Source organism: Hylobates moloch, unplaced genomic scaffold (genome assembly GCF_009828535.3).
Source record: "Hylobates moloch isolate HMO894 unplaced genomic scaffold, HMol_V3 SCAFFOLD_23, whole genome shotgun sequence".
Classification (NCBI taxonomy): domain Eukaryota; kingdom Metazoa; phylum Chordata; class Mammalia; order Primates; family Hylobatidae; genus Hylobates; species Hylobates moloch.
In genome coordinates, this window is record NW_026652298.1 from 14,280,729 (window position 1) to 14,289,567 (window position 8,839).

The window sequence follows — 8,839 nt, forward strand, 5'->3', positions numbered from 1 at the left end:
CTGTAATGAACTCCTAAACTCAAGTGATCCTCCTACCTCAGCCTCCTGAGTAGCTGGGACTACAGGCATGCTACCACATTCAGCTACTTTTTTAAATTAATCATGTTGCCCAGGCTGGTCTCAAACTCCTGAACTCAAGTCATCCTCCTGCTGTGGCCTCCAAAAGTGTTGGAAAAGAATCTTAAGATCAGGAGGTCATTGTGGATTATCCAGGTAGGCCCTAAATCCAACAAAAAAATGTCTTTATAAGAGAAAGGCAGAGGGAAATTTGAAACAGAATAGGAAAGGACAGACAGAAAAGGAGGAGGCAGTGTGACCACAGAGGCAGAAATTGATGTGATGTTGGACAAGTTAACGAATGCCTGTTGTTTTCACTGTCTCCTATTTACCCCATTGGTGGGAGAGGGATCCCCACCCCAAGATTATTGGGGTGGCTGAAGACATGACACCCGTCACTGAAGAGATGAGATCAACAGCAGTTTATTTGTCACATATACCCACAGCCTGGGGAAGAGGATACCACAGGCCATGCAGGGTCACATGGGGATTGTACGTGGTAACAGAATGAACAACCACAGGCAGTGGGAGGCAGGCTCTGTAGTGTCAAGAGGATGAAGTACATCATGGTTCCTGTGGGGAGATGACTGGCTTATTTGAATAATTCGATGGGCTGGCAGAGAACTGAAATCCACTACTCAAGGATAAGTAGGCACTGTGCCTGATCCCTTTCATAAGGTGGGTTATCTGTCTAGAGAATCTGATCTGCGGTAGCAGAATGGGGAAAGGAGGTCGCAGTTAGGCCATTCAAGGCTCTCTTAATTCTATCAGATAGATGTCAAGACAGCACAGAAAATTGGGCCTTAATTTTAGGTATTATTCTACACCTATGGGCACCTGAATCTAGAAAAGCAAGTGACTGATTGTCACCTAGAACCTTCAGGGGGTATGTGGCCCTGCTGACACCTTGAATTTGGCTTTCTGGCCTCTAGAACTACTGTGAGAGAATAAATTTATACAGTGTTAAGCCACCCAGTTTGTGGTATTTGTTATAGCAGCCACAGGAAACTAATACAGCTCTCTAGCATTTCCCCAAACTAAAAGAACAATGAGTACTTTTGGTTGGAAAACAGGATCTGGCTTGCTTCAAGATGATATACTTAAGGTAATATGAAGAGAGGCAGAGCCATCATCTCTTAAAGGGCAAAGGTGAGAAAAATCAGAGACCTCCACCTGTCTATTATTAAAATTCTAAGATTAACTGTACCTTCATTACCAACAATTAGTCTTTAACATCAAATGAGTCATTAATGTATAATATATGCATTGAAATTATCACTTTGTATATAAATCCTATGCTTTTGTCCTTTAAGATGTATTGTCTTATTATTTTAGTATCCTTTTGCTACTTATCTTTTTTGATCCTTCTGTTCTCTTAATGAATGTTTTTGAGGATTTAGAAAACTATTTCCCTATGAATGGTTTTCTGATTTTCTTTGGAAAGAGATAGAAGACTTTTCTAAACTTTATTTTAATCGTATATTTATGAGAGACTTTTTCAGACATGCTTTGCAGCTTGAATTTTTTATTATACTGCATCCAAGGTTTCATATCTTATTACATTTTTGTGTGCATAGTTTCTTATTACAATGTGTTTTCTATAGTTGTTTAAAGCCACAGTTTAATCAGAAATTAAAATGTGTCAGTCTTTTATTTCTGTTGTGTATGTAGGCCACCAATACAACTCATTATAATAGTTGCCTTTTTATTTTTGTATATGTTGGGTCTTTTGTTTTGATCCTTAATTTCTTTGGGAATGATTCCTATGAGAGTAATTTTTATAGAAAATGGAACTTTAATAGAAAATGGTTTTAATTACCGTATATGTCATATTCTTCCTCAGATTTTCATACATTTTTACATCTCAATTATGAAGTTCAAATTTGAAAGTTTCCAGCATTTATATTATTTATTTATTGCTCCCAAGTTGTCTGTTCTACCGTAATCCTTTTACTATTTTCTTTTTTGATCTGCAATATGACAAGGAAATTTAAATTATTTTATACACACATATTTTATATATACATATTAGGGTCTCCCAATTTAGTGCATTAAAAAACCTTTCTTGGCCGGGCATGGTGGCTCATGCCTATAATCCCAGCACCTTGGGAGGCTTCGAGACCAGCCTGGCCAACAAGGTGAAACCCCGCCTCTACTAAAAATACAAAAATTAGCCAGGCGTGGTGGCAGGCACCTGTAATCCCAGCTACTTGGAAGGCTGAGGCAGGAGAATCACTCAAACACAGGAGGCAAAGGTTGCAATGAGCCAAGATTGCGCCATTGCACTCCAGCCTGGGCAATGAGAGTGAAACTCCATCCAAAAAAAAGAAAAGAAAAACACAACCTTTTTTTTACTTGTTTTCCACAGTTTTTTGATGTAAGGATCATTTTTCAAACAGCTTCATTAAGCTATAATTCACATACCATAAAATTTATCCATTTAAAGTCTACATTTCAATGGTTTCTGGATTGTGTATTTAATTCATGATTAATTCCTTATATAGGACTCCCCTTTAAAGACAATAATTTCAACGGGTAGTGCATGGAGGATTGGGAACCAATGGATACCAACCAGAAGTGAGAGAGACACTTTCCTCTCAGACCACCAGCACTTACTGGAAGTACACAGACCTGGAGTACCCAGACCTTGGCAAACGCTGAAGCTCAAACAGGGGCTTGGTTGAAAGTCTGTGGACAGGACTCAGTTATCGCTGACGTAGAGGCGAGACATGGGTCCAAAAACTGAAAATTAAAAATAAGTGACAATCTGCACATCAAATCGTGGGATCCATAATCTCCTTCACCTAACCCGCTCTTCCAAACGCCAACAACCAGGATCACACACACACAGACACACACACTCACTGATTCCCACATGCAGGCATGTATGAGCAGGAAATTAGATTATTCTTTTCTGGAAAAATTGAATATCCCAGAAACAAAGACTTCCACATATGACATTTAGTGGTTTCCCAATACAAATGGGGCAAGCCCAACACAACTCACAGAGCTTCGATTCATGTTTTTGGTACTTCACATTTCAACATGAACAGAGTCAAAGATCCCCAGACATTTAAGGAAAGTGTTAATATAAAAGAGACCAAAATACAAACACACACAAGCACACAACACACGACACTCACACACACGACTTGGAGAAAATGGTAGAGACGTACCATGGGGAACAAAAGAACTTCAAAGAGAACAAAACACTATACAAGAAAGGAGGCATACATTTGATGACTTGCCTCAGTGGTGAATAAATATAACAATTAATTATTATTAATTATAATATAATTAATTATTACAATAATGTAAAGGCAGACTGAGTAAGGCGATGTAACTATAGTGATGGGAAGAAAGGGTGGAGTAATATTTTTAAAAAAGCTAAATCACCTACACCATAAGTAAGTCAATAGCTAACATCTAAATTGATAAATAAATAGACAGCAGAATAAGCTAGGTAAGGGGCAACTACCATGTTCCGGGACATGCTGCAGGGCTGGAGAACCAACATCCAGCAGGGCTGTAGGCTGTGACTGCTGAGCCAGACCCTGGCGCCTCTGGATTATCCGAGACTTGTGAAGTCTGTGGATGAACACGTTTGCAGACTGACTGTTACTCTTCACTAGGATCCCAAAGTCCCCAAGGCATGAACATTATCCCACCCCTAATGGCTGGCAGCCTCCCAGAGAACCCCCTCAACCCCACCCAATCTGCCCTACTTTGTGCAGTGCCCTCAGATGCACAACATCCCTGTCTATAAGGACAACACACATGGCAACTTTCAGATGACTGTGACCCCAAAAGTGGAGGGGGACATCTGAGCGCTGCTGAAGGATGTGGAGGATTTTCTGAGCCCACAGCTGGAAAAGACACCCGTTCCTGTGTACCCGTACCCGTACCTCAGCCAGGTCAATGAGGTGACAGGTATGCTGCAGGTCAAGGGAGACTTTTTTTTTTTTTTTTTTTTTTCTGAGACAGAGTCTCGCTCTGTTGCCCAGGCTGGAGTGCAGTGGCGTGGCGCAATCTCGGCTCACTGCAGCCTCCACCTCCACCTCCCGAGTTCAAGTGATTCTCCTGCCTCAGCCTCCTGAGTAGCTGGGACTCAGGCGCACACCGCCACGCTGGCTAATTTTTGTATTTTTAGTAGAGACGGGGTTTCACCGTGTTGGCCAGATGGTCTCGATTTCCTGACCTTGTGATCTACCCGCCTCAGCCTCCCAAAGTGCTGGGATTACAGGCATGAGCCACCGCGCCCGGCCGGGAGACTTTGATCAGTAGCTCAAGCCTGACTCCTGGAGAAGGGCTTCTGAGGCCCAGCTGAGCAGCCTGCACCATGGCGTCTCCCACGGACTAGAGTCCAGAAGACCTCAGGAAGAGGGAATGTTGTCCAAGGCTAGTGCTGGATTACAAGTAAACCCTCACTCCTGTTGATTCCAGGCCACTGTCAAGTCTACAGCCTCAGCAAGGAAAAGGAGCCCGATACGCTGATCCTGTGTCACAAGCCCTAGCAATCATTAATGCAACTTTCTATTTGGCTATATATACTATTTAAGTCACTAAAATTTGTACAATATTTACAAATTAAATAATCATCTGAAGCTGTGCAAAAATAAATCGCAAATATGAGTATATTGTTTTACAATATTGAGGAAAGTATCACAATTAATAGCTAAACCAGTTGTAAGTGGCTGATTCCAGGAAGAGGGATGGTATTAGGATGGTGGGTGGGACCTGTTAAGGAGGAAACTGGTTAAAAGATTACTGTTTTTCATTGTAAGCCTTTTAGGGCTATTTTAATTTTTAGTATGTTTTACTTAGATAAGGAATAAAAACTAATGTAAAAGAAAAAAATCCGGTTATAGTGTTTTAATTAGCATTGTTTGGTTTGTTTTCTAAATTATAGTTTCAAAGACAGATGGCAAAGACTTTGGGGCAGATAACTATGTAAATTGACTAATCCTTGGAATACTTGCTTTTTTTCTTTCTTTCTTTCCTCTTTCTCTTCTTTCTTTCTCTTTTTCTTTCTTTCTTTCTCTCTTTCTTTCCTCTTTCCTTTCTTTCTTTCTCCCTCTCTCTCCTTTCTCTCCTTTCTTCCTTCCTTCCTTCCTTTCTTTCTTTCCTTCCTTCTTCTTTCTCTCTCTCTTTCTCTCTTTCAGATGCGGTGGGGGGGGATTCTCCTTATATTGCCCAGCCCAGACTCAAACCCCTGCAAAGAGCCTTCCACCTCAGCCTCTACAGTGTGTGGGGCTACAGGCATGCGACACTGCATCCAGCTAATCCTGCAAATATTGTTCAGTAAACCGGTTAGGTATCCAAGGGAGAGAATACAGTCATAGGTTCTTAGTTTCTATTTGTGATTGGGCTGGTAAAGCCCCTTCCTCATCCCTCTTTTTCTCTCATCCCTGGAGACAGAAACTAAAAACCATGCCTTCAGGCTGCTAAAAGCCTAAAACAAAACAACAGAACTGCAACAACAACAACAACAACAAAATAAGGTGGCTTGGACAAGCTTGAGAATTTCTTTAGATGATTCTTCAGCAGGGAGAGGGGAAGTGGAGAGTGAGAACATACAATTTCTTAAGAAAATAAACTCCGAAGTTTAAAAAAGAAGTCAGGCAATACTTTCCTTTTTTTTTTTTTTTTTGAGACGGAGTCCCGCTCAGTCGCCCAGGCTGGAGTGCAGTGGCACGATTTCCGTTCACTGCAAGCTCCGCCTCCCGGGTTCACGCGCCATTCTCCTGCCTCAGCCTCCCGAGTGGCTGGGACTACAGGTGCCCGCCACCACGCCTGGCTAATTTTTTGTATTTTTAGTGGAGACGGGGTTTCACCGTTAGCCAGGATGTCTTGATCTCCTGACCTCGTGATCCGCCCGCCTCAGCCCCCCAAAGTGCTGGGATTACAGGCGTGAGCCACTGCGCCCGGCCGGAAGTCAGGCAATAATTTATACTACAAGAAGGAAATAAAAAACCCCAAGGGGTGGTAATGACAATGATTGTCTGAAACAGACACGCCTGGATCACCTAGAGTGTGAGGAGAGTTCAGGTAACCAGCACTGGCCCTCTCGCTTCTGGGCAGCCTCTCTCATTCAGCTCCTGGTTCCTCACCACTTTCCGCTGTCCCGGCGTCCCGCCTTTCTTCCCTTACCGCCGCCCGCCGCCCCGCCCTTTCCCCTCAGGTGCCTTTCCCCTGCTGCAACTTTTGCTCGTACTAGCCATAATGTGACCTGAAAGGTTTCCTTTTTTTAGGTATACCTCATTTAATAAATAGGTGATGAGCGAAATGGTAAAAATTTATCTGTTTCAATAAAAATAATTTATATTAAACCCACGGAGACCAAAAGAACTATGTACATTTTGTACTTGCATAAGAACATTTGTTGATCTGGGTGGGAGTGACAGTGATGCCCAACAATAAAAGAATATTTGCCATCCCAGATTTCAAAGAAGATAAATGCACAGGTGTGTTTTCCAGCAGGCTGTGGCTGGTGAATACGCAGTGTAAGGGCTTTAATGGGCAGACACGTAGACTTTTAACTTGCTGCTCTTCTAAGCACTGTGCCACAGATTTGGACTTAATCACTGCAGGTATTTTCCAGCTGATGCTCTTTCAGGTGGGAATAGAGAGAACGTTTAGATCTCTACTCTTGACTTTCCCGAACTATTTTTGGCATTATGTCGTCTGATTGATGACTTAGTCCTTGTTCTACCTTGCAGAGAACAGAATTTCCCAACCCTTTTAAATGTTAACATTTAATTACTGTAATTCTTGAGAAACATCTATAACCATTTTAATCTAGAAGTTTTAGGCTTTTTGAGTGGCAAGCTACCTGTTTTTCTTTGTGTTTTACATAACTAAATAATTTTCCTAGAAAAAGAGTGATTGATGAAGAAATTTTACTTTAATATACATTTGAAACACATTCTATTTAAAATATCATTACCTGACATTTTATTTATCTTATTCTCTCTCTGTTTCTTTCTCTTCCCCATAATTCTGGGGTTTACAGAATCAGTGGAATTTCCTTCCCTTCCCTTTCTGGTACTCGATGTTTGGGTTCAGCATGAAATCGGTCTTTTTGCTCCCTGTACTGAGAACTGCCCATACTAGCGTGTACTGGCTTATCACTGCAAGTCATCTTGTATTGGGTTAAATGACCAGGCTTTTGCCTTGTTCTTTGTAGGCCAATGTACCGGGTGTCAGAGTAGATAACTACAGAAAAACTATGACAACTCAGGTAATCAAGGAGGTGGCCGTTGCTAAGCAACAGAGAGGCAAGCAGGATGTCTTGTGCTTGGGTCTTGGCAGTGTACTAGGAATAAAGAAGACCCGCCAATCATTCCTTGTCCTCAGGGCACTGATTCAACATGCAGGTGCAAGGTGGGCCCAGAATGTGGAGATTCAGGACCAGCACCTGGCTTCTCTCCCAGTCCTTAGTTTGCAGCTCACCATCACTCCTTTCCCTGATTCCGTGTGATGACAATGGGGTTCCTTGTGCCTCAGTAAGCATCTCTTTCCCCCAGTACATTCTCCTTCCCCCCACCAACACATTTTATTTTCGACTCAGCTTCTCATTGGTCCTCATTGAAATCTTGTTTAATTCTTGAGATCCTTCTTAGAGCCCCTAACCTTAAACCCAGCCTTCAACATATACTTCGAGTTAGACAACTGTGTCTTCCAGCTATCCTCTGCCCTAACTGCTCCACCATTGAGTCCCCATATATGTTGGGGCTTCCTATATTTGCCGTGGTCTGTGACTGACAGTGACCATTTCCTGGCTCTTTTCTGCATCTCACACAGTTTCCACCTTGCCTGACTAGGAGGGTCTAATACCCAGACTCCAGACCTCACTTCCCCTTCTACCTGCAATCCTTTCCCCACATACACCCAAATTCCAGTGCCCATGCCTCTTCGACACATCCTGAGAGATGATGGCACTAGCTATTTATTTCCTGCACTAATGTTCTTATTTTGACCCCTTGTTCTCAACATGGAGGCCCCACTGGTGCTTCTGGTGTGGGCTAGAGTGCATGGATCAGACACTGTGAATTATCAGAGGACTTCTAATTTATAAATGGGCTCTATTTCCCAGCAAGATTGATTCCAGACAATATCCAAGTCTACAGGAGCATACATTTGAGTGAATGTTACACATTTTAGTTGGGCTCTCCTGTCAGCCTACAAAAAGCCTGTTTGATCCAAAACGTATTAGAGGTACCATACTCAAGCTTTATTTCAACTCTGACAAAAATTAGTTCTCTGAGGAAATGGAATTTGAGTTTTCAGTAGCAGTCCCAGGATCAAGCTCCCAAGCTTCAGCAGTTGGACAGGAACTTCTGTCATTTCTAATCAGGGTTGGTGGAATTAGAAAGGCACTGTTGGAATGCAAAGAGTTAATTATAGCTGGGATAGGAATGGAAGGGTTAGGAGCGAGCTGCCTTCTGTTACTGCTTCCAGGAACTGAGGGGTGGACAGTCCAGCTGGTAGAGATGGAGAGATAGAAAAGACACTGTTGAGAAGCCTCACACCTGAACTGTCAATGTGATTGGTAAGATAAAGGGGCAGCAAGTTAACATGGCCCAGGATGTTCATAGCGGGGCTTGTTATGTCAAATCTGGATATGTGGGGTGAGTGAGGCACCTCACTTCACATTATGCACAATTCGGTGATTTGTTAATACTTCATGGTTTAATTGCTGCATTCTGTCTCACAAAAATGTAGTATTTTTGTCACCTTCAAAAAAACCCTATCACCCACATTACATACAATAACACATTAT

The 8,839-nt window shown here is 42.3% G+C and overlaps 1 pseudogene; it reads left to right on the forward strand.

Moving 5' to 3' along the window:
• The first annotated feature begins 3,536 nt into the window (after positions 1 to 3,536).
• On the forward strand, positions 3,537 to 7,537 carry LOC116462716 (large ribosomal subunit protein mL49-like; annotated as a pseudogene).
• The last annotated feature ends 1,302 nt before the right edge of the window (positions 7,538 to 8,839 follow it).